Source organism: Podarcis tiliguerta, assembly GCF_965153285.1.
Source record: "Podarcis tiliguerta genome assembly, chromosome: 5".
Taxonomy (NCBI): domain Eukaryota; kingdom Metazoa; phylum Chordata; class Lepidosauria; order Squamata; family Lacertidae; genus Podarcis; species Podarcis tiliguerta.
Window position 1 is genome coordinate 1,089,139 of NC_139538.1, and position 25,251 is coordinate 1,114,389.

Genomic DNA, 25,251 nt, shown 5'->3' on the forward strand with positions numbered 1-25,251 from the left:
GTTATCTCAACAGCAATACTGTCTAGTGTCCAGTCAAGGGAAGTCATAGAACCACTCTATTCTGCCTTGGTCAGACCATACCTGGAGTCCTGTGTCCAGTCCTGAGTGCCACAATTTCAGAAGGATATTGACAAGCTGGAATGGGAGCAGAAGATGATCAAGGGTCTGGAAACCAAGCCTTATGAGGAATGGTTGAAGTTGCTGGGTATGTTTGCCTGGAGACTGAGGGAAGATATAGTAGCTGTCTTCAAATACCTGAGGACCACATAACACCAGTCCCGAGAGATCTGCATTGGCTCCCAGTACGTTTCCGAGCACAATTCAAAGTGTTGGTGCTGACCTTTAAAGCCCTAAATGGCCTCAGTCCTGTATACCTGAAGGAGCGTCTCCACCCCCATTGTTCAGCCCGGACACTGAGGTCCAGCTCCAAGGGCCTTCTGGCAGTTCCCTCATTGCGAGAAGTAAGGTTACAGGGAACCAGACAGAGGGCCTTCTCGGTGGTGGCACCCACCTTGTGGAACGCCCTCCCATCAGATGTCAAGGAAATAAGCAGCCATCCTATTTTTAAAAGACATCTGAAGGCAGCCCTGTTTAGGGAAGGTTTAATATTTAATGTTGTACTGTTTTTAACACTTGATTGAGAGCTGCCCAGAGTGGCTGGGGAAATTCAGCCAGATGGGCGGGGTATAAATGATATATTATTATTATTATTATTATTATTATTATTATTATTATTATTATTATGGAATGGGAACAAGCTTGTTTTCTCCCACTCTGGAGGGTAGGACTCAAACCAATGGCTTCAAGTAACGAGAAAGGAGATTCTGAATAATCATCAGGAGGAACTTCAATAAGGGCTGTTTGACAGTGACCTCGGCAAAGCGGTGGTCTCTCCTTCTTGGAGGTTTTTAAGCAAAGTTTGGATGGCTATCTGTCTTGGATGCTTTAGTTGAGATTCCTGCATTGCAGGGGGTCAGACTGGATGACCCCCAAGGTCCCTTCCAACTCTGAAATCCTATGAACCCCTGGTAGGGCTGTGGATGACTCCTGTCTGAGACCCTGGTGAGCAACTGCCATTTAGTGTAGACAATACTGAGTGTAAGGCAATTCTCTATGTTCCAATGATTTGTCCAATGCAACATCTGGGGGGCATTGCCACATTTTGCCCCCGACTCTGTTCTTGTGCCTGACATGGAGAAATGTTGCCAAGTGAAGCTTTTCTCGGCGTAGAAATAAGTGACCGGGAAAAGCTTCAGAAGCTTAACTCCCGGGTGACAGCCGGCTGTTAGCATCACAAGAGCAGGGGCAGAAGAAAATATGGCGACCTGGGTCATGAGTTCAAGACGCAGGTTGGGAAATTCCAGACTTCTCGGGGCATAAAGGGGCAGCTCACGGAATTGAGCTGGCTCTGATGTGTACCGGGAGATCCCACTGCCTCCTGAAATAGTTTTAGCAGCCGGTATTTTGCTAGCAGTCAGCCTTACTGTATCTGCAGGCGGAAGCCTCCTATAAATAGACGGTCCCTCAAGAGGAAAGGAGAGGGAGATGCGTGAGGCTCAATAATAATAAAAGCAGGGTGTGCTTCTCTTCTGCCCTGAAACTGCCAGGAACGAGGAGATTGGGTCTTGTAGGGAGAGACTGCTGCTTCCTGCCTCAAGTGGCTCATTTCCTCCAGGCCTGCAACTGCTTGCTGGTTCTCCTTGTGAGGAGGGGAGGGAAGGAGGCAGGCAGCCCTGGAGATGTGAGGAAATACCCTGCCCTGTTGCTCAGCCACCCACAGGGCCAGAGGGCAAGCTGGTGTATTTGAGAGGGGCAAAGTTTGAGAGATCATTTCGTGGATGCTGTGGACATTATTGTTTTCAACAGTAACACCATAAACATAATATGCAAACCAAAACAACACACGGCATGCACATTACCATATTGTCAGCTCCAAAAAGTCACAGTAAGGAAGGTACGGGGGATGCGGGTGGTGCTGTGGTCTAAACCACTGAGCCTCTTGGACTTGCCAATCGGAAGGTCGGCGGTTCGAATCCCTGCTCCTGCCAACCCAGCAGTTCGAAAGCATGTCAAAAAGTGCAAGTAGATAAATAGGTACCTTCTGGAGGGAAGGTAAACGGCATTTCCATGCGCTGCTCTGGTTTCACCAGAAGCGACTTAGTCCTGCTGGCCACATGACCCAGAAAAACTGTCTGCAGACAAACGCCAGCTCCCTCGGCCAGTAAAGCGAGATGAGCGACGCAACCCCAGAGTTGTCTGCGACTGGACTTAACTGTCAGGGGCATTTCCAGGGGAGCTGAAGGAAGCAGTGGTATGTCTGCTCTTAAAGAAAACATTGTTAGATCCTTTAGATCTATCCACTTACTGCCCGGTTTCGAATCTTTCGTACCTGGGTAAGGTAATTGAGGGAGTGGTTGCTGAACAGCTTGGTAGGTTTCTGAAGGAATCATCAGCTTTGGATCCATTCCAGTCTGACTTTCACCCTGGTTATGGGACTGAGACGGCTCTGGTTGCCCTAACAGATGATCTCTGTAGACAACTGGACCGAGGCGGGTTGCGACTGCTGATTCTTTTAGACTTGTCAGAGGCCTTCGACATGGTTGATAACGATCTTTTGGATCACTGCCTTGCCGAAGTGGGGATTCAAGGCGCAGTCCAACAATGGCTGCGCTCCTTTATCTCAGGTCGGGGACAGATGGTGGCGCTAGGGAAGGAGATGTTGTCATGCCACTCCTTGGTGTGTGGAGTGATCCCCTCCCCCTCTTTCCTTTTCCCTTTTTCCTTCTGTGATGGAAGTCTCATTTGGGGAGTTCCCTGGCTTTTTTCTGGCCCACGTAGGACCAGTGTGGATAGTTGGCCTTGGTGAAGATTTGACGTTTTCTCCCCCCAAACAGTTTTTGATCTGGGCTTCCACTGAAATGAGGCTGCATTTTAAGTTGTATTTTAATCCTGTTATTAAGTTGTATTTTAATCAATTGTTTTTATACCTGATGTTAGCCGACCTGAGCCCAGTCTTGGCAGAGGAGGGCGGGGTATAAATAAAATGTATTATTATTTACCTTTTATAAGGAAGGTACATAATAGGTTCCCTGTGTTATTAATTGTACCTTGGTTGCCCCAGCCAGTCTGAGTAGTGTAAAGCAATTCTTATGTGCCCTGAATCTTCCAACATTCAATTTCATTGGATCTTCATGAGTTCTAGTGCTATGAGACCAGGGAGGGGAACATTCCTCTGTCCAATGTCTCTATGCCATGCGTTATTTTATAAACTTCTACCTTGTCACCTCTTGGTCTCCTTTTCTCTAAGCTAAAAAGTCCCCAATGCTGCAACATTTGTTCACCGGCAGGATGTGTGTGTGTCGCTTCATCCCCTTGATCATTTTGGTCCTTCTTTTCTGACCATTTTCTACAATATCCTTTTTTGAAGTGAGATGAGCTAGAACTGTACTCAGTACTCCAAATGCGGTTGCACCATAGCTGCATAATGGCATTATGATACTGGGATTTTTATTTCCTACCCCTTTCCTTGCATATAATTTGCCCTTTTCATGGCTGCCACACACCTGGTTGGCAACCTCATTGAGCTACGTATTCTGTCTCCAAGATCTCATGTATACTCTGTCACTCACATCAAGATTTGGAGATGGGTGCTTTAAGGGTGTTGACTTTCAGCCTCCCCTCCTTGCTTGCGATTTTGGGTCCATGATTCCTGGTGGTTCTCTGGGGAACTGCAGCCTCTACCCTCCAGGGACAAAAAAATTGTCCCTTTCGTTTCCATGCTCCCCTCCTTCAAGCTGAAGAAAAGCAGCCTGAGTCGGGAAAGAATCCTCCTTTCTTTCTGAGGCTGAAGACAGACAACGGTTTGTTGACAATGGTCTGGGAGGGGTTTCGTTTTGTACAGCATAGAGGCACTAATTTCGTTGCATCTCTGGAGAAGCAGCTTTTGCCGGTTTTCAAAACAATGCAAAATCCTGCCCAATCTATTTCCCAAAGAGGGGTCAGTGGGGACGCTGTGAGCAGAAACCAATTGGCTTCAGTACTTTCCTTTCCGCAGCTCCAGCACTGTAGAGACGGTCCGTAGAATCTGCCCTGCCTGCCCATCCAAAATCAATTTCAATAGCCTGCATGACAACTCTTCAAAATACGATGCAAAACATTATTCTGAGCGTTTGAAGATTCAGGACAGATAAGAATAAGTCCTTCTTTGCACGGCACATAGTTGAACTATGAAACTTGCTCGCAAAGGAGGCAGTGATGGCCATCATCTTGGGTGGCTTTAAAAGAGGACTGGATAAACCTGTGGAGGGGAAGGAGAGGGCTCTGGATGACTCCCAGCCAGGATGGTTTTTGTGGGAATGTCCAAGGAGGCAGGAGAGGATATATTGTTTATTAATATCCTTCCTAACTTGCGCTAGCAGAGTTTTACATTCCCCTTTTAAACACACAGCAGATAGCTGGTTGCAGGCTCGTTTAAGCCTCTCAATGTTAGATTCCTGGTAAGTTCCCTTATATCCCTCTTAAAAGAATAAACACGCCACAATCTTGTTTAAAGTATATAAAAGACGTTTACTCACATCATCAGTTCATAGCTGGATCCCTGAAGGCAGACATAGTTACAAAATATATACATGTGGATCTATCCCATATGGAGACAGTCCCAGTGTTCTCTGTTGGCTGAGCAATTCTAGCTAAAAGCTGCTCCAATGACAGAAAGTCAAAGAGAGAGAAATGCTGCATGCCTTGTCCTTTTGTTACCTGGACAGGTAAGGTCACACCCACCTCTAGTCACATGCAAAAGGAAGTATGTCCCAGTCAGGAGGAAACAGGAAGTTTTCGACTGGCTGGACCAAACATTCCCCCGCATGTCCACTCTAGGAAAACAAGGAATGTTGTACTTGACTGCTACTTATGTATCACATGCCACAGTTTTGCTCCACCTTCACAATTAAAGGCAGCAATGCTCCTAAATCCCAGTTGCTGCAAAGCACAGGAGGGGGGGCGGGCTCTTGCGCTTGGGTCCTCCTTTCAGGTTTCTCACGGGCATACTAGACTAGATGGACTACAAGATGGACCATTGGCTTGATCCAGTAGGGTCCCAGTATGCATTTCAGATGAAGGTTTGCCATTCTGCCATCTTGAAAGGCAAGCAATGGGAGCAGCCTGCTTCCTGGTGGGATCTTTCGGGAAGCACATTCCTTCTTTGGTTCCCTGTCTCCAGCTACTGATGTTACACCACCTGAGTGCCTTAGGGGCTCCATACCTGAGAAGATGTTGCAGTCCCAGCTCCCATCAGGCCAGCTTAGTACTCCCAATGGTGAGGGATGAGGGGAGACGGAGTCCAGTAGCTTCTGGAAGGTCCCACATTGGTTACCTCCAGACAACCACAGCAATGATGATTCTTCACTTCCTATGAAGCATTTTGAAGTGATTTCACAATGCAATACAAGCAGTCAAGCCGCTGCATTCTGCAGCTTCCAGATCAACCTCAATATACTAGAGATGGATTGCCTCACTTAGAGAACAGAAGGTACATCTCCCCAGCCTAGACAACCCCCAATTAAAACGGGTGCAGGAGGAGGAATTTATTTTGAGGTGAAAGTTGTTCCATAGATGAATCCTAAATTGCTCCAGCATCTGGCTCGTTGACAAGTGTGGGGAGATAAAGGAGTAGAATCGGGGGAGGAAACAGTTAGTCTTCTCTTCCATCCCTATTTATTTAAAGCATTACTTTTTTAAAAAAAACAAATAACCTTCTCTGAAGTCAACACCCTTTTGAGTTTAAGAAAAAGGAAGCCAGGAACTTTCTAGCTGGTGATGATCTACATTGGACACCAGCACACCACCCAACTTTGAAATTAGCCTTCTAGAAAATCTGAATAGAGACATGAACTCATCCCTAGGTGAGTTGCATGAAGGGGCCATCTGGCCCAACAAAGCCTTTCTATCTGTCCAAGCACCCTCTGCCAGTAGGTAGAGTGAGGGGAATGTCTCAGGTGGCAAATCCTAGGAAGGAGGCAGCAGTGGCAGCCCCCAAGTCTGCTGCCTTGCATCCCCTAAGACAGACTTCTGTCCTCTCGTATGGTGGAGGATGCCTTCCTGTTGGCAGTTTTGAAGGAAGAGTCAACAGCCAGCCTGGGTGGATTCTGTACGTGAATTTGGGGCACCACCTTGTCCTTTGTCTCAGGCAGCAAAATGACTTGGGTCAGCCTCAGGGAAGGCCCATAGCTCAGCAGGAGAGCATCTAGACCACGTTCAGTCCCCAGTGTCTCCAGGTAGAGTTGGAGGGAACACCTGGCTGAAACCCAGAGCTCCTTGCCAGGGGTGGAATCCAGGGTCTCCTTCCTTCAGGTGCTCTGTTGCTGAGGCTGGGCACTCCCGTGGTGCTTTTGAGAGAACTTGCTAGCGGATTCTGCACTTTGGCTGTGCCCTGGTCTTCATAAGGTTGGATGATCCCTGACAGTTGCTGGGGTGGAGAGAGAGCAATTGGGGTGCATGTCGCCTTCTTCCCAGAGCCTCTGGGCAGCCACTGGCATTGGAACTCATGCTGGGCTTGATGGCCTACCACGACCTGACCCAGCAGAGCTCTTCAGACAGCCTTTGGCCAAGCTTCTCCAGCCGAGTGTTTTCCAGATGTTTTGGACCACAGCTCCCATCAGCCTCAGCCAGCACAGCTGTAGGATGCTGAGCCTGATGGGAGTTGTAGTCAAAAACATCTGGTCTTCGACTCTCACATCAGTGTAATTGGCTTGTGGATCAAGCTGCCTGGCCTGTGGTTGCTCAAAGGGGCGTGTGGGTGCAGGATGCTTCTTAGACTTCCACTAAGGGGGCTTCAGGGGGTGGGACTAGATGACCCTTTGGGTCCCTTCTGACCCTACAATTCCAGGATTCCATGCTCCCTGCTCTCTCCCTTCCAGTTGGTGCGTTCAGGCATCTCGGGCTTTCTGATGACTGCTCAGTTCTGCACTTGAAAGTGGCGTGGGGGGTGGGGGATGTTGATTGGAAACTGTTGCAAGAATAACACAAAAGGGGCTTGATTTTTTCTTTTTAGGAGGGAAGGGGGGGGTTAATGTATTCAGGATTGTTTGTCTTAATTGGAGAGTGCAATTGCAGTGATTGCCAGGCAGTTGGGCAGCTGAGGAGACACGCTTCTGAAAATCGCCCACAGTCTTATTTTTTTAGTTCTCTGACTGCAACATTTGCCCGGTGAGTTTAACCATAAGCAGGCCCATAGGAATCTGCCTTAAACCATATAGCCCTGTATTGTCTACTCTGGCAGGAAGCTGCTGTCCAGGGTAGTCTTGGGCAGGGAAGGGACTTTCCCTTTACTTGGCACCTGATCCTTTTTTAAATGGACAAGTCATTGGGGACTGAACCACTGAGATAAGGGGTTTTTCTCCCTCTCTTATTTGGAGACTCTGAGCCCTGATGCTTGGGGAGGGGGCAGCTTCGGAGCCTGTGGTCTGTGCCTGAATAATTTCGTAACCTACTGAGTCAGTGTGGTGTAGTGGTTAGGGTATTAGACTCTATTATTATTATTATTATTATTATTATTATTATTATTATTATTATTAATCTTTATTGCAAGCCTGAGCTTTAGCCCGCCTGACTTTCCCCCTGCAACTGTTGGCTACTCATGTATACTCTTCCTTTGTGATTTCCCCCTTTCTTCCATTTCTTATACATGCCCTTCTTACCTCTCATCTCATCTGTGACCTCCTTATGCAGCCGAACCGGTTTCCTTAGATGCCTCCCACTCTTCTTTCTCATTGGAATTGTCTGCATTTGGGCCTTCAATATTTCTCCTTTTCGAAACTCCCATCCGCCTCCCTTCTCTTTACATACTTCTTACCATGGGAACCTCACCTAGTAGCTCCTTAAGCTTTTAAAAATTGGCCTTCTTAAAGTCCAGGAGGCTTTCCAACTACACTCAGATTTCCCTTTCCTCTGTGTTGTGAAACATGATCGGTTCCTCTCTGCTGGTGAGGACCAGGTCCAAGACAGACGATCACCTTGCTGCTGCTGCTTCTACCTTCTTCTTTTTGTAAATATTTTTTTATTAATTTTCTACAGTTAAGTTTTCACAATTAAAAACAAAAATTAACTCGCATTTCTAGGTATATATATCTAGATATACACAGATACATTTTCACAAACCTTCTCTTGGAGATTCTTTGAATCTCTAGACTTCCCTCCAATATCCTCTTCTGTTTCCTTATATAAACAGAGTTCTGCTGCGTTTCCATACTTATCCAATTGTTATTTCCCCTAGTTTTATCTAATTTTCTGCTACTTGCAATTGTCTACTTAAAATCCTGCCAATGTGTCAACTTGTTGACAGAATTTTTGCACATATTACAATAAACGATTCCCACTCTTTGCTAAACTTTCCATTGTCATAGTCTCTGAGCTTTGCTTTGCTTCCACTACCTTCTGGGAAATGAATTTGTCCATGAGGTAGTGGAGGAATTTGTCAGACTTTACATTCTTGGCACAGTTTGAGTCCAAACAGATATCAGGGAAGTTGAAGTCTCCCATGATTACCATATCTCTCCTTTTAGAGTGTTTGGTAATCTGCTGTAGGAAGGCATCATAGAAGACTTCATTCTGGCTTGGCGGGCTATAGTAGACACCCACAGGAAGGTCACTGTTGCTTCCCTCTCCTACACTTTTAACCCATATACTCTCATGGATTTCTTGTTTATTCGTTTTGAATAAGTACGCTAACACCCCTCAATTTCTACATCCCAGTTATGAGTTGCATCCTACCAGGTTTCGGTAATGCCTGCTAGGTTGTATTTACCACCCTGTATTAAGAGTTCAAATTCGTCTTGCTTTTTTCTCATATTCTGTGCTTTAGTATAGACACAAATGAAACCATTCGTCTTTCCTTCCAGCTGCTTCCTTCTTGTGGTTTCCTGCCCTTTAGCAGGTTTCTGGAGCATCACCTCAGCTTTCTGTGCACCAATGACACTAGTAGCAAGTGGTACCCTGCCATCTGTCATAGTCTCTCTCCCCCACCTCAAAATTTAGTTTAAAGACTCTATTTTATCTGTTCTGAATCTTCCAACAAACCTAGAACTTTGGAAACAGTCTGTTTTTGTTTTCCTACTGGGGGTAAAGTTCGTACAGAGATTTCAGACCGCAGAGCTCTTAAATGTGCACAACAGATTCCGAGATTAAATAAAACGGGGAGATTCTCCCACATCACCACCAGCCACAGACCCTGAGTGGCCACCTGCTGACAAGCCCACAGTGGGTCTTTCTCTGCAAGCAAATGGGGCCTTTTGTGTCTGTCCTCTCCACACCCCGCAATTACTTGGAGGAGAGGAGGCCGCTCCCTCTCGGCAGCTGATAAAAAGTAGATTAAGAAGCTGATTACAACTGTGGGCTCAGCACTCTCCGCGGCGCTTTGAAATGCGGGTTCTGTTCAGTCCTGGAGTCTGCCTGAATCTTAAGCAGAGCAGCTGCAGCTCTCTGAAGAGTCTGACACAAAAGGGGGTCAAACGAAAACTTTGTCCGATTCCTTCATCTGGCCCCTGCCTCGTTCCCTGAGACTCCCTTGCAGGCAGCTTCCGTGTCTAGCGCTGGAGTGTGATTGATGCCAATTAGATAATGTCTGTGCTGACATCTGATTTAGAGCAGGCTTGAGCAGAGGATAGCAGACATGATTCATAAATGTGTGTGTGTGTGTGAGAGAGAGGGTGCTTAGGGGCATGGCTGAGTGTGAACATCTTGATGGCGGTCCACGTGACCCTGTCATCCTCTCCGTGCACTTTTGTCTATGCTAATCCAATCGTAGAAGGGCCCACCAAAGGTCATCCAGTCCAACCCCCATGCAATGCAGGAATCACAGCTTCCAACCAATGTAGATCGTAGCACACTGGACAATTCCATGTTTTCAGAGAAGGGCCTTAACAGGCCACAGGAGCGGCCTCCTTTTATTGCACTTAATGCATTTCACAGAATCAAAGAATTGTAGAGCGGGAAGGGACCCCAGGGTCATCTAGTCCAACCCAATGCTGTGCGCCACCTTTCCCTCCAAGGAGCTCAGGGTGGCACACATGGTTCTTCCTCTCCACATTTAATCCCCACAACAGCCCTGTGAGGTAGGTTAGGTTCAGAGATGGTGGTTGGCCCCCAAGGTCACCCAGTGAGCGTCTTGTGGCCAAGTGAGGGGATTTGAACCCTGGGCTCCCAGACTCCAGTCTGGCATGCTAACCACTATGCACAGGGCCTTTGCATTCCTTCAAGAACCCAAGAAGAGCTCTGTTAGACCCAGCCAAAGATTTCTACCCATCCACAGGCCCATCGTCTCTCCCATAATGGTAGGTAATATCTTGGGACCAGTTTACCTGCGAGATCGCAATACTCAATATGCAATAATACAATATGCCCTCTTGACTCCTTTGATCGGTGGAACTGGTCCTGTTACAGGCACCACATTATACCTGCTCTGCATTTGTAAGAACTTGGTCTTTTAGTGTGGCAGCACCTACACTTCGGAACTCCCTGCCACTTGAAATCAGGCAGGCTCCTTTACGGTACTCTTTTCGGCATCTGCTAAAAACATCCTTGTTTAAACGAGCTCACTCAAACGTTTAGGAAGTTGATGCGATTTTTTAACCTCCTTTCAGTCTATTGTTGTTTTAACTTTTCAAAAGCCCTAAATTATTGCTAATCACTCTTATTGTTTTATTATTATTATTATTATTATTATTGTTGTTGTTGTTGTTGTTGTTGTTTAGTCATTTACTCGTGTCCAACTCTTCGTGACCCCCTGGACCAGAGCACGCCAGGCACTCCTGTCTTCCACTGCCTCCCGCAGTTTGGTCAAACTCATGCTGGTAGCTTCAAGAACACTGTCCCACCATCTCGTCCTCTGTCGTCCCCTTCTCCTTGTGCCCTCCATCTTTCCCAACATCAGGGTCTTTTCCAGGGAGTCTTCTCTTCTCATGAGGTGGCCAAAGTCTTGGAGCCTCAGTTTCAGGATCTGTCCTTCCTGTGAGAACTCAGGGCTGATTTCCTTCAGAATGGAGAGGTTTGATCTTCTTGCAGTCCATGGGACTCTCAAGAGTCTCCTCCAGCACCAGAATTCAAAAGCATCCATTCTTTGGCGATCAGCTCTCACTTCCACACATCACTACTGGGAAAACCATAGATTTAACTATTCGGACCTTTGTTGGCAAGGTGATGTCTCTGCTTTTTAAAATGCTGTCTAGGTTTGTCATTGCTTTTCTCCCAAGAATCAGGCGTCTTTTAATTTCGTGACTGCTCTCACCATCTGCAGTGATCATGGAGCCCAAGAAAGTAAAATCTCTCACTGCCTCCATTTCTTCCCCTTCTATTTGCCAGGAGGTGATGGGACCAGTGGCCATGATCTTCGTTTTTTTGATGTTGAGCTTCAGACCATATTTTGCGCTCTCCTCTTTCACCCTCATTAAAAGGTTATTTAATTCCTCCTCACTTTCTGATTATTATTATTAATTATCATTTAATACTGCCCTGTATCAAAAGATCCCAGGGTGGTGGACAACATTAAGACTGCGTTCAAACCAAGCTGTTGCATCCCTGAGAACCGCGGATGCTTTTGCCTCACCTGGAGCTCTGCCAGGTAGCTTCTCCCAGGTGCGGCTCTCTGTCCCCCCCCCCTCTCCCCCCAAATGCAGCCTGGCTGTCAGGTCTCGTTAGTCTGAAGGGAGCTGTGGCTTCATTAGGTTAGATGCGCTCCCAAGGTGCCAAGGAGCAGCAGAGCGTGGATCTGGCGCCCCCCTGAGGCCAATCTACGCCACTGCCGACACTTCTGTGCTGTTTCGTCGAATCACAGAATCGGAGCGTCGGAAGGGATCTCCAGGGGTCATCTAGTCCAACCCCTGAAACGCAGGGCTCTGCGGTCTTGAGAGATGGCTCCTTGTGGCCCGGTGGAGCTTTGTCTCTTAGCACTAGTTCCTTTTTTCCCCAAAATTTTTTCTATTGGTTTTCAAAATTTATAACAAATAAAACACAACAAACAAATAACAAAACATATAAAAAAGAAAAGCAAACATACATTCCAAACTTCTTGCAGGTAAAAATCCAAATTAAATTCCATTATTAAATGACTTCCTCAAATCCTTCCTAACTGATTTTCATTAAAGCTCATTTTAGCAATTTTCCAATATCCACTTTCTAATAACATTATTCAGATTACTAGCTTCTTTTCTTTTCATAATATTCTCAATCCATATTATTATACAATTCAACATACTTTAATCCTAAACCAGATTTAGTACTTGCAAGTATTTCTACTTATATTATATTATTTTGCTAAATATTCCTTAAATTTCTTCCATTCTTCTTAATGTTCCTCCTCTTTCTGATCGCGGATTCTTCCAGTAAGGTCAGCCAGCTCCAAAAAGTCCAACATCTTCATCTGCCAACTTGGCACTAGTTCCACTCCATTTATTTATTTTAAATTTTGGGTTCAGAATTAGAAGAAAAGTAAAGGGGCAGGAAAATACCAAATATTTTCCTATGTGCGTGTGTGTCCATAATAAACTGGTACTTATTTCCTGAGACATCCCTTGTTTGTGCGTACACAAGCATGTGATGTTGCCAAGAATATAGCCATCATTTGTATTACGTGACACCATTGTAGTTGCTCTTTGATTTCTTCCCTTCCCTTCACCCCACAAGGTCCCAGACTGGGTTACAGCCCTGATTAGGGAAGTTTTTGATGACTGGTGTTTTAATGTATTGTTAATCTTTTCTTGGAAGCCGCCCAGAGTGGCTGGGGAAGCCCAGCCAGATGGGTGGGGTAGAAATAAATTATTATTATTATTATTATTATTATTATTATTATTATTATTATATTACAGCAATTTAAAGTTCACTATTAAAAGCAGTTTAAAACAAATTACAGTCACAGGAATAGGATGAGTACATAAGGAAAAGACTTCATCTTCCCATTATTCAGTTGTCTACCTTCCCTTATTCTATCAATGCTGGTTAATTTTATCATTTGTCTTGTATCCTTTGCAATGCCCCAGTCTGAGGAGACACTTTTAGGGCCGTCTGACAGCGCTGACAGCACCTCATGGAGGCTGCAATACTTGCCTTAGGGACTGCGATACTTTCCTTTATTTATTTATTTTTAAATATAATTTTAAATTATTTTTTCAACATATCATTTTCAACAGTAATTAAACATACTTTCATATCTTATACCATTTTTTTTTTACTTCCGTCAATCACATCTGAAAATTTTCCAGTCGATTTACTTAATATACATTTCTTACTTCCGCTATTACATTTAAATCTCATAACAAATGTCTCTATTCTCTCTGTACTTTGCAATGTTTCATATATTTTCCCTTACGAAACTTCTTGTAGTCCCACTAGCGTAATTTGCTGATTACAGTTGCTCTTCAAATAGTTCATATATTTCTTCCAATCTTCTGCGATACTTTCCTTGCCCTGGGCACAAGCAACCCATGCTATGCCACTGCTCCTGCCTTCTTCCCAAAGACGGGCAAGCGCAGCCGCAGCGCAGTGGAGTGGAGGGGCAGCACTGCTGCCGCCAACTCACCTGAACGCCACCCCCGGGTCATGCTGCGGTCATGCAGCGGTGTATACTTGGGCCCCAGCGCACATGCACCATGCCATCATGTTGGCACAATGCGGGGTGCATTGTTATTTATTATTATTTATGCCCTGCCCATCTGGCTGGGTTTTCCCAGCCACTCTGGGCGGCTTCCAACAAAACACTAAAATACAATAACCTATTAAACATTAAAAGCTTCCCTAAACAGGGCTGCCTTCAGATGTCTTCTAAAAGTTTGGTAGTTATTTTTCTCTTTGACATCTGGTGGGAGGGCGTTCCACAGGGCGGGTGACAATACCAAGAAGGCCCTCTGCCTGGTGCCCTGTAACTTGGCTTCTCGCAGGGAGGGAACCACCAGAAAGCCCTCGGAGCTGGACCTCAGTGTTTGGGCAGAACGATGGGGGTGGAGACGCTCCCTCAGGCATACTGGACCAAGGCTGTTTAGGGCTTTCAAGATCAGCCCCAACACTTTGAATTGTGCTTGGAAATGTACTGGGAGCCAATGCAGATCTCTCAGGACTGGTGTTATGTGGTCTCGGCAGCCACCCCCAGTCACCAGTCTGGCTGCCGCATTCTGGATTAATTGCAGTTTCCGGGTCACCTTCAAAGGTAGCCCCACAAAGAGCGCATTGCAGTAGTCCAAGTGAGAGATAACCAGAGCATGCACCACTCTGGTGAAGGAGTTTGTGGGCAGGAAGGGTCTCATCCTGCGTACCAGATGGAGCTGGTAAACTGCTGCCCTGGACACAGAATTGACCTACACCTGCATGAACAGCAGTGAGTCCAAAATGACTCCCAGCTGCACTTCCACCATGGGGCCTTTGTGGGGACCCTCTGCAGCTGTAGCTGCACCCTAGAAGCACATCCGCAGTGGGCCCCAACAGAGGCCACACGGTGGAGCCACGGGCCCCAGCCCGGTGGCCGGGGCGCAGGAGGTAAGGTGGCAGTTGGCGGCAGCTCGCAGCACACCACAGTGACACTGGGGGCGGCGGAGGCTGGGCACCCACAGCAAAAGAAAATGTGGGTGTCTGGGGCCCCCAGGGGCCGCTGGAGTTTGTGCCACTGCCTGGGAGTGGAACTGCTGCAGCCGGGTGTGAGATGGCTGCCTCGGCTGCTCCCTCGCACCCTGGAGCCAGGCTCCAATGAACGATCCTGCCATGGGGGCACCTGGTTGCACCCCCTCCAAAAAGTGCACCTGGGGCTGCGGAGCCCCCCAGCCCCCACTGTGCCACTGACTGTGGGGAAAGGAGGCTGGACCAGAGGGGCCCTTGGCCCGATTCAGCAGGTTCTCCTTGTGCATGTTGATGTAACTGGCAGCGAGAGACAGAGACACGGAGGGGGTGGGCCATCCCCACAAGAAGGTGCTTTGCTCAGGGCCCCCTCAGTCCTGGAGGGTGCAAGGAGGGGACACCCTCACAAAGGGCCTCCCTACATACCCAGTGCCAGATTTACGTATAAGCTAAAGAAGCTCTAGCTTAGGGCCCCACTCTCTTGGGGGCCCCAAAACATTTAAAAGGAAAGCAAACTGGATGTACATTTCCAAAATATAAGATAAAAAACCCAGTAGTGATATAAGAATAATGTATGTGATAAGAATGTGATAAATATACCAATTGCAGGGAGGGAGGGAAGACTCAGTAGAGTCAAAGGGAATATATGGTAACAATAAGGATTGTTAGGAAAAGAATATCCAAAGAAAATAATAAAAATTTACTTGAAAAAAACAAAACAAAATATAAGATAAAAAAACAAATAGAATAAAACCTACATACCGCAACAGTGTTTTGTGTTATGTATGGACCTATTAGGTCTATAAATAACCATATAGCATATATTCAACACAAAAAACAGCGGCCATTTGTTGTGGACAAAGGACAGCTGGACGTATCAAGGGCCCCATTACCTTCAGGAGCTGAGGGCCACATCAAACCTAAATCCGGCCCTGTACCTGCCTAATTTTATTCATAGGCCACCTTTCCACAGTTCAATCAATGTGCAAGGCAGCTTACAACATGGAAAGAAACTATGGCGTACTGAAAGTAGTCGTCCACGATAAAAGAATCATTAAGAAACACGCAGCCAAACCAAATGATTTCCACATGAATCACATGAATCACATTTACACAAACCTAAGATAAGGTTACAGAAACCACCAACAATCGCAACAACCCAGCCCCACAGGAAAAGACCCCACACACCCCAGTTTAGAAGGAGGAACATCCTCTAGGCAGGGAATGTTAGAATTCCTGCTCCGTGATTGCAGTCATGGGATTGTTGTCTTTCACATGACGGTATATGTTTTGACTCCACAGAGTGGGAAGTGATGGAGACAGGATGTTTGTGTTACTGTGTTCCGTGAAGCGGGACTATTGTCCTTAGTTCCTTCTCTCTTTGCTGTCTGATGCTAGAGAGAGAGGGAGCCATGTTGCAGTGCTCCGTGTGTGGTTAGATGTAAATAAAGTAGATTAGCCAAAATGCTGAGTTGCTGAGGTCTGTCAAAAAAATGCGCAAACTCTGCAGATCCCTAAGTGTGCTGGTGTCTGTTGGCATCGGTCGCTGTGATGTTTGGGCTGAAGAAAGCTTTTGAATCTCCCGAACGATCGACCAGGAAGGAGAGAACATGCCAATCGGGCATGTGTCTCTGCCAGGGTCCTATTCAAGTGTAGGACGAGCTCCTGACACTTCTTAGGCTGGACTAGATGGCCCCCAGGAACCCTCCTCCACTTGCTAGTGTGCTGTCTGGAGACGAGCTTTGCCAAAAGGAAGGAGAGAACATGCCAGTCAGGCATGTGTCTCTGCCAGGGTCCTACTTGAGTGTAGGACGAGCTCCTGACAGGGAGGAGAGGGGCAGATGAGGGAGCCTGGAGGCATCAAGGAGGAAAGTAGTAGAAGGGATCCCTAGAGTCATTTAGTCCAGCCTCCTGCAATGGAGGCATCACAGCCCCTGACAGCTGGCCATCCAACCTCTGTTTCAGGGCCATCTGCCAGGGATCCTTCAGCTGTAACTCTTGGCTTGCAAGGGGCTGGTCTAGATGTCCCCTTGAGGCTCCTCTCCACCCCACCACCCTATGATTCGGTGAAGGAAGGGGCACTTTCTCCCTCTTTGGCTGGCGGTGCTGCACCTTCCGTGCCTGAGACCTGCGTCCGCTCTCGCCTTTGACGCCCCCTTCCCTCCCTTCTGTCCGTGGAGGCTTCCCGGCTTCCTGCCAGCGCTTGTTGCCCTCCTGGCACCACAGCAACCGCCACATCCCCCAGTGGGGAACTGTGAGAGAGAGAGAGAGAGAGAGAGAGAGAGAGAGAGAGAGAGAGAGAGAGAGAGGTCTGTAAACACTTTCTGTAGGAGGCAGAAGCCAAAAGGAAATGAATCTCAGAAAAGCAGAGGCGTAATGGAAATAGAACTAGGATGAACTTTTACAGGCTGGTGTAAACAAATCAGATTGGTCCTTGAGTGCTATTCAGATACCTATTCATTTACTCACATGCATATTTCATGTGGACTGTCATTGCAATTAAAAGCAAACAGTAACATTTATTCGTAAGTAAATAAAACAATGCACAGTCTGGAGAAAGTAACACTGGGACTCTCGCATGGATGGTGTCTTTCCAGTTCCAAATCTTTGTATCATTTGCTAAATTCTCTCTTCCCTTTTGGCCGCCAGATGGCGGAACTTTGCCTTTTCTAGACAGCATAAAATGCTCAAATGTCCACACTAATCTTTCTGTGCAATTGGGGGCCGTGTGTGTGCAATAAATGTGCATTTGTTTCCCATGCTCAGACATTTACAGCAGGGATATCTAATTCCCTATATACTCAAAGCTTGGAATTGTGGGGTGTATTATTACTATAGCAGACAAGTGCAACCTTTTCCTGTTCTCTGGAATGGACACCCAGGGAAATGTGGCTCCAGACAGGGGGGACTTCTTGTGCATGACCTCCCCCTGTGTGTGACCAGGTATCTACTTGGGCATGACCCTAGCTGACCAGGTAAAAGGGCTGGCCACACAACCATCTCTCTCTTGGACCCTTACGCTCCTCCTCTCTTACTCTTGGACTCTCCTGGCTCTTAGCCAGCGCATGGCTCAACTTTCACATAGGATGGAGCCCACATGCAGAAAGCCTGAGATGTAGCTCACACTTCTTTTCGCTTTAACCACAAGATAAACCCTGCCTTCAGATTACTACTACTCTATTCTTACTTTTCAAGAAGACTGTGTTGTGTTGTTATTATTTTAAGAGGGAAATAAAAGGGGAAACTTACCAGCAACAAGTCAGACTAGACAAGCCAGACAGGATTGCTTAATTAAAGGATTCTAACGAATCATCAACTTGCTTCCGAGAAGTTGCAAAGGGAATGTGCTCTGCTGTTGACTCACTAGCGTGAGTGAGGAGGGATCATATCAAAACAATATATCCTCTCCTACTTTCCTTAACATTCCCACAGGAATATTTTGCTGGTGGGGGGCAGGAATGCAATTCTTCCTTTGGATGAGGAGTGGGCAACTGATGCCTTCCAGGGGCTGCCGGACTACAACTCCCATCATCCCTGACCTTTGACCTAGCTTGCGGGGCTGATGGGATCTGGAGGGCCACAGAGTCCTCTCTCCCACTTTGAACAGTGGGAGATACCATTTGCAGATACCATTTGCAACAAGGACTCCCCCCTGATTCTGGATCTGCATATGTGGACAGGGTATCACTTACATGTGCTGGTAGAACATTTCCAGGGACCATTGAGAAACGAAGAGGACTGGGCATCTTCATGGTCACCAGAGCCTCCCGGCCACAATGGCTGTGCTCTGCCACCAAGGTTGGCAGCAGTGATGCTTCTGAATTATACTTGCCGGAGTCCACAAGCAGGGGACAGTTGCTCTTGTGCTCAAATCCTGCTTGCAGGTTTGCTACTGGGGCAACTGGGTGGCCACTGTGGCAGCAGGATGCTGGAAAAGATGCCCCCCCCCGGCCTGATCCAGCAGGGTCCTCTTATTTTTATATGAAAGATGAACTGAGCGAGGCGAGACCTTTTACTGTGCCAACTGGCCCTGCAGAAAAGAAAAGGGAAAAATCTTCAAGGAAGTTGTGGAGTTTCTTGGAATCATTTTCCAGAATTGGACTATTCAGAAAAGGGTGTGGGGTGGAGGCACATGAGGCCCCCACTTTGCTTGGGCCAAGCAGGTCTGGGTCTGTTGAGGTCCTGGGTGGCTGACTGTCTGGGAAGAACATGTCTACCACCTTGGGCTCTGTCATGAAAGCATGGGCATAGCCAGGGGGTGTACGGGGGCAGCTGTCCCCCCCTCCCCCAGATCAAGCGAAACAATATAAATACTTAACAAACTGACCAATCATTTTGGTTCTGCTTCCCCTTTAAAAATGTCTTGCTCCACAGAAATCCTGGCTACGCCCAAGGATGAAAGAAAGGTGGCATGAAAATGTCAGGAAAGGAACTGCACTATTTTGAAGAAAGGAACAGGAATGTGTCCAGTTCTGGGTACCCCATTTTCTGAGGGATATTGACCAGCTGGAAGGTGTGCAAATGACAAGCCAGGAGATTCTGACTAAACCTTTGGAAGAGCTTTTTGAGTGCGAAAGCTGTTTGGCTGTGGAATGGTCTCCTTTGGCGGGTTGGATGTCCATCTGCCAGGGGTTTCTTCAGCTGTGACTCCTGCATTGCAGGGGGTTGGACTAGATGACCCTTGGGGGTCCCTCCCAACTCTGCAGTTCTGTGATTCTACAAAAGCCAGGATTCTGTTAGGTGGCTTTGTGGAGAGGAAGTGACTCCTCTCTCCCCATCTCCCTCTCCGCATAAAGGATGATGACGTATCTCTGTGTGGACAGAGATGCCTGGGCAGACTCCTTGCCCCGGCATCGGTGGGGGGATCCCTTGGCTGGCAGAAGCTCCCTTTGGCCACCAGCCAAACGTGGCTTTACTCTTACACCAAGGAAGGAGCAAGAGGTCAGCCTCAACAAGCTCTTATCCTGGTACTTGGGAAGATTTACGGGTCTAGGGTCCTGTGCTAAATGGATTAAAGCAGAGCACTTTCCCTCGGGAGACCTGAGCGATGGTGAGGCCGTCTTGGCTGGCCACCATCCAGGTCCTCTGGGCACCTGCAGTGTGGCCTGCTGCCCATCCTTGGAAGATGTCTTTGGGCCTGAGGCTGGGCTGAGGGTTTGTATACCAGAGCAGGGTCTGAATATTGGCCGCTTCGCACAGCTTTCACCTTACTAAGCCAATGCAGACAGCCAACTGGGTCTTGGGCGACAAGACAGGTGGATGGCTCACCTTGCTTTTGGACATAATACCATGGCTAGCAGCCACTGAGCATCAGAAGAGCCTGCTAGGCCAAAGGGGGCCAGGATCTAGCCCAGCATCCTGTTCTCACAGGGCCCATTATGAGAAGCAGGTCCAGGGACAAGAGCAACTGGTCTTTGGAGGCCTTCCTGCTTCCATCATGCAAGGAAGCACCAAAAAGACCATAAGAAGCTCCCTCTCGCAGGAGCCAGTGATGGCCAACCTAGATGGCTTCCAAAGATGTTTGGACAAATTCACGGACGAGGAGAGGGCTATCGGTGGCTACTAGCCAGGATGTCAGGACTGTACCACCACATTCAGAGGCAGCAATGCTTTTGAATACCGGTTGCTGAAGACCACAGGAGTGGAGAGTGTTCTCGTGCTTGAATCCTGCCTGCTGGTTTCCTATACTGGGCATGCGGGTGGCGCTGTGGTCTAAACCACTGAGCCTCTTGGGCTTGCCAATCAGAAGGTCGGTGGTTCAAATCCCCGTGACGGGGTGAGCTCCCGTTGTTCTGTCCCAGCTTCTGCCAACCTAGCAGTTCAAAAGCACACCAGTGCAAGTAGATAAATAGGCACTGCTGTGCCAGGAAGGTAAACGGCATTTCTGTGTGCTCTGGCTTTCATAACGGTGTCCCGTTGCTCCAGAAGCAGTTTAGTCCTGCTGGCTACATGACCTGGAAAGCTGTCAGTGGACAAATGCTGGCTCCGTCGGCCTGAAAGTGAGATGAGCTCCGCAACCCTATAGTTGAATTCGACTGGGCTTAACCATCATGGGGTCCTTTACCTTTCTTTGGCGATCCCTCTTAGCGAGTAAGATTGTCTTCCATAAATACGGTTTTAACAGTGAGTCCATAAGTGACTGTGGAGGCCAATTCTGGATCCACACGTCCTTCCACAGTGGGGACATTGGTTTCCGGGCGGGTGTTGATCACGGTTTGCCAAGCATGCCTTCCTCCTAGCACGTTTCTCCCTTGCGTCTTGAGTTCGAGTGTCTTCAAAGCCTTTACCTTACTTTACCTTACTGGGCACCTGTTTGGTCACTGCGAGAACAGGATTCTGGACTGGATGGGCCTCCTTTGGCCTGATCCAGCAGGCAATGTTCTTACAAATGCATGTCTCTTAAATCTGCATTTCTGACTTCCGCATGCATGCAGCGATGGTGTGTCAAAATGGTTTATGTGTCACATACATGGTGATCAGCCCAAGGTCAGCTCCAGGCTGCCAAGGCTGTCCACCTCGTGATGGAAATTTATATTAAATCATTCTGTTGCCATAGTACAACCATACACTTTTAAAAAAGAGGACTTTTCATAAATGAGGGGAAGGATGAATCTCTCACTGGCAGACATGCAAACACTCCACAAAGCAAATCAGGATGGGTGCAGGCTGAATCTTCATCGTCATGTGACCTTCCCACAAAGAACTCAGAAAGTACACTCAGTGAAGACCAGGCATAACCTCCATGCTAGCTGTGCCCAAGTAGGTCAGGATGAATGAGATCTTTTCCTAGAGCAAGACTCAGGACAGGGACTCTTAGAGCCACAAGGGGGCAGCATTGTGCCTTAGAAGACAGCAGGACTTTGCACTTAAACCAAACACCTTCCGTTTTTCCTGCTTCTGCGGAGGGATATTCTGGGAAATATCCAGACCCAGCAAGGTGGGCAGGTCACTAGGCCATGCTCTCTTGCTGAGAGATCCATCCTGGGCTAGTACCCATCAATCGCCCGCTCCTGCTCCTTGAATTTGTCCAATCTTCTAATGAATCCATCCATGTCTGTGGTCATCACGGCCAGTGGGAGAGAGTTCCACAGTTTAACTCTGCGCTGCGTAAAGAAGGACTTCCTTTTATCCACCCTGAATCTTCCAACATTCGACTTCCTTGGGTGTCCACAACTTCTAGTGTTAGGAAACAGGGAGGAAAACATTTCTCTGTCCACATGCCATGCACAACTTTACAAACTTCTATCATGTTGCCTCATTCTCCTTTTCTCTAAACTAAAAAATCACAAATGCTGCAACCTTTCCTGACAGGGGGGTCACTCCAGCTTGATCCTTGTGGCTGCCCTTATCTAAAACCTTTTCCAGCAGCGCTACAATATCCTTTTTGAGACGAGGCAACCAGAACGGTGCACGGTATTCCAAATGCGGTCACACCGTAGAGTCGTGTGATGGCATTACAAAAGCAGCGGTTTCATTTTCAAATCCTTTTCTAACGATCCCTAGCGCAGAATTTCCTTCGTCTGAGGCTCTGTGTCCGTAGCAGGCAGCTCCCTGTGTTAATTTCTTGGGTGCTGAAAGGTGCTTGAGGGTTGCATCTTGGGACCACTTTGTACAGTCATTGTACAGTCTTGCATTTCAGGGGCTGGGCTAGATCTTCCCCACCAACTCTACAATTCTATGATCATACAGTTTCCTGGATGGTATGATTTCAAGATGCACTGCAGGTCTGCACATGGAATTGTGTCGTGCATTTTTTTAGGCAGGGAGTGGTAGCCTCCCTGCATGTAGAAAGCAAGCATGTAAGGGAGACTGTTTTACTGCCCCTGGAAGTTTCGGTTTTGACTTCTGCACACCAGAAGTTGGCAACGGGCCATTCGGAGAGCCTGCTCCTCAGACAGCCTCCTCACAATCTCTCAAGTGCTCTGCTAAGCGGCTTTTCATTTTGGTCCCTTCTCCTCCTGTCTGCCTCTCCCAGCTGCAACCCCGTCCTTTCGGCTTCCCCAGGCAAAACATGGCTTGTGGCTGAGACTGATAAGTCACCTGCGGCTGCGCTCAGCCTGTGCTTCCCTCCTGCTGAGCAAATGGGAGTTGGAAGGAGCCTCCAGCGAGAGACTCTTCCACGTGGAGAAGTGGTGTCTTGAGTGTCTCATCCTGTAGCCAGAGGCCTCTCATTCCAAGCATCCTAGAGCTGGCTCAGTTCCCTGGCGCAGCCCTGGGGCCACGGATTAGAGTATCCCAAACCGCCAGGCCAGCATTTCCTTAATTAAGCCTCCCCATTACCCTGGAAGGCACTCAGGATTCCTCTCTCTGCTTCAAATTGATCACCTGTGGGAAGCTGTTTTCTTCCACAAGAAAACTCTTGGCTGGGCTTGGGATGCTGAGACGCTGAGTGAGCCGGATGCTCTCATGTCCCAGGTCAGAGCTCTTTGGCTTAAGAAATGTCACTGGTTTTTCCCCCTGAGTCAGAGCAGGATTGAGTTGCCAGCTGATTGGGCGGAGGGCTGCTTTTGTGCCTTCTGCAGCAGCTCTGAGTGCAGTCATTAGCCTGCGAGGCTTTTTACAGCATTGCTCACCTCCCCGCAGTTGCCAGTCAAGCTGATCTTAAAGGCGTAGGAGCAGGAGTCAATAATAATAATAATAATAATAGCTGGCAACTTTATTAATCACCTTTACAGAATTCAGTTTCCCACCTCTCATTTGGAACATAGGAGAAACAGCTGAAGGTGCTTTCTGAGTGAGAACCGTTTTATGCCACAGAGGAAGTGTTTGACATGAGGGGGTGGCTGGAGGTGACATGACAGAATTTTGTAAAATCATGCTTGGCACGGAGAAAATGGATAGAGAAAAGTCCTCTCATAATATCAGAACTTGTAGATGGCTGTGGCGATCACACAGGGTCCCCGGACGTTTAACGGTCTATTGATCCCTGTGCCACCACTGTGCCCGCTTCCCCGCTGCCACCAACCAGTTACTCTCTGGTAAAACACTGAGTCCAGACAGTTGTAAAAAGTGAACAAAAAAACCCCTCCAAGTTTATTTTACAAACATTAACAAGTTTATGGTGTCTCAGATAATATTCCTGTCAGTATCTTAACTTTAGTTTCTTTACCAGCCTATACCTTCCTAATACCTTCTGACTGATTATCTCAACTGTTTGAGTGACTCCTCTTAACAAATTTTCTCCCACTCTCACACCAGACTAGCCCAACGCACAGACTTATCTTCTCTGTCTCTCCTAACTGCAGGCTGTCTTCTCAACAACTCTAACACTCTCCTAAAAAAAACAACACCCTCTGTGCTTAAACTTATACACTGTTAACTCTGCCCCCTGGGTTCCCATTAGTTAGTCATTTTACAGTTAGTTAACCCTTTCCCTCTGAACCCAGTATGATGTCACACACATTGGAGGGCAAACACCACAATAGCCAATAAAGCTGAATGTTGGAAGATTCAGGACAGATAAAAAAATGTCCTTCTTTACGGAGCTTGTAGTTGGAACTGTGGAACTCCCTCCCACAGGAAGCAGCTTAGATGGCTTTTAAACAGGATTAGACAGCTTCATGGAGGAAAGGGCTGGAGATGGCTCCTAGCTAGGATGGCTCTGCTCTGCCTTCACAGACAGAGGATGAATTCCGTCTGTCGAGAACCGAGGGAGGAGAGAGAACTCTTGTGCTAAGATCCTGCTTGTAGGTTTGCCAGTAGAGGCTCCAGGGTGGCTCCTATAAGAACGGGATTGTGGACTGGATGGGCCATTGGCCTGGCCCCGCTGGGCTCCTGGTAATGTTCTTAGGTTCTTATGCTGCATGCCACACAGTCATTCAGGGGTTGACTTCCCCTGAGCCTGGAGGTTCATCTGGCCATTGCCAGATCTCCTCCAGGAAGCTCCTTGCTCCTTTCCGAAAGCCACGAGAGGCCTTCATTCAGCTCCTGCAACCTTTGCAGACCACCTCTGTGGCCTTGTGCCACTCTGTGCACTCCCCGTCACCCAAGAGTGCCCCCCCTCCATGGGAGGCAGTGATTCCAGGCAGCCTTTGCCGTTTGTGCAAAGAGGTGTTTCCAATCCCCCCCCCCCCGCCTGCCCACCCCTCCTGCCTCCTTTTTTGCAAATAGCATTTGTCCTCTGCCTTTCGACTTAATCAGACCTTCCTCTACAGCAGATATTTTGTGAAAACAAGGTGCTGTTTGGGGGCGTTTATGAACCCAATTGGATTTCCTCAAAGGAAAATGTGGCCTGACAGTCTCATTCCCAGGCTCCCAAAATTGCCTCTCAGCTGGCCGAAGCTTCATTGCACCGCACCTCTCTTTGATTTAGGTGATGAAAAGTCACTCAAGGGAAATGAAAACTCCTGTTGTCAGGCAGAAACCCTTTTCTCCGGCTTCTGAAAGGATCTCTCCACCACACAGGCAGTCTCCAAAGTTTGTCTCTTCTGGGCTCTCTGCACAGTTGTTTTGGTGCTGTTTGCTTTACGATGCAGCCAAGCGCCTTTCTGCTGTAATCCTCAGCGGGCCAGGGTTGTTTTTAAGGGACCCAGCACTGGCTAATGAATACCCTGGTGAGGGAAGAGCCTATTCTCTTCAAACAAGAGAGCCTTGGCTGCTGAAATATTAACTGCTGATTGCAAAAGGGGAGCAGTGCCATAAATTGGGCTTTCTCCGAATGAA

At 47.6% G+C, this 25,251-nt stretch overlaps 1 protein-coding gene and 1 long non-coding RNA gene across 3 annotated transcripts in view; one reads left to right on the top strand and one right to left on the bottom strand.

The window, feature by feature from the left end:
• The window catches only part of FGF12 (fibroblast growth factor 12), a 226,293-nt gene that overhangs the window by 103,409 nt on the left and 97,633 nt on the right, over nt 1–25,251 (top strand). The window lies entirely within an intron of this gene.
• LOC310678547 overlaps nt 20,930–25,251 on the bottom strand; it is a 206,937-nt gene continuing 202,615 nt past the window's right edge. Inside the window, exon 3 of the long non-coding RNA XR_014511837.1 lies at nt 20,930–20,940. This is a non-coding gene — a long non-coding RNA (uncharacterized lncRNA). The remainder of the gene's footprint in view (nt 20,941–25,251) is intronic.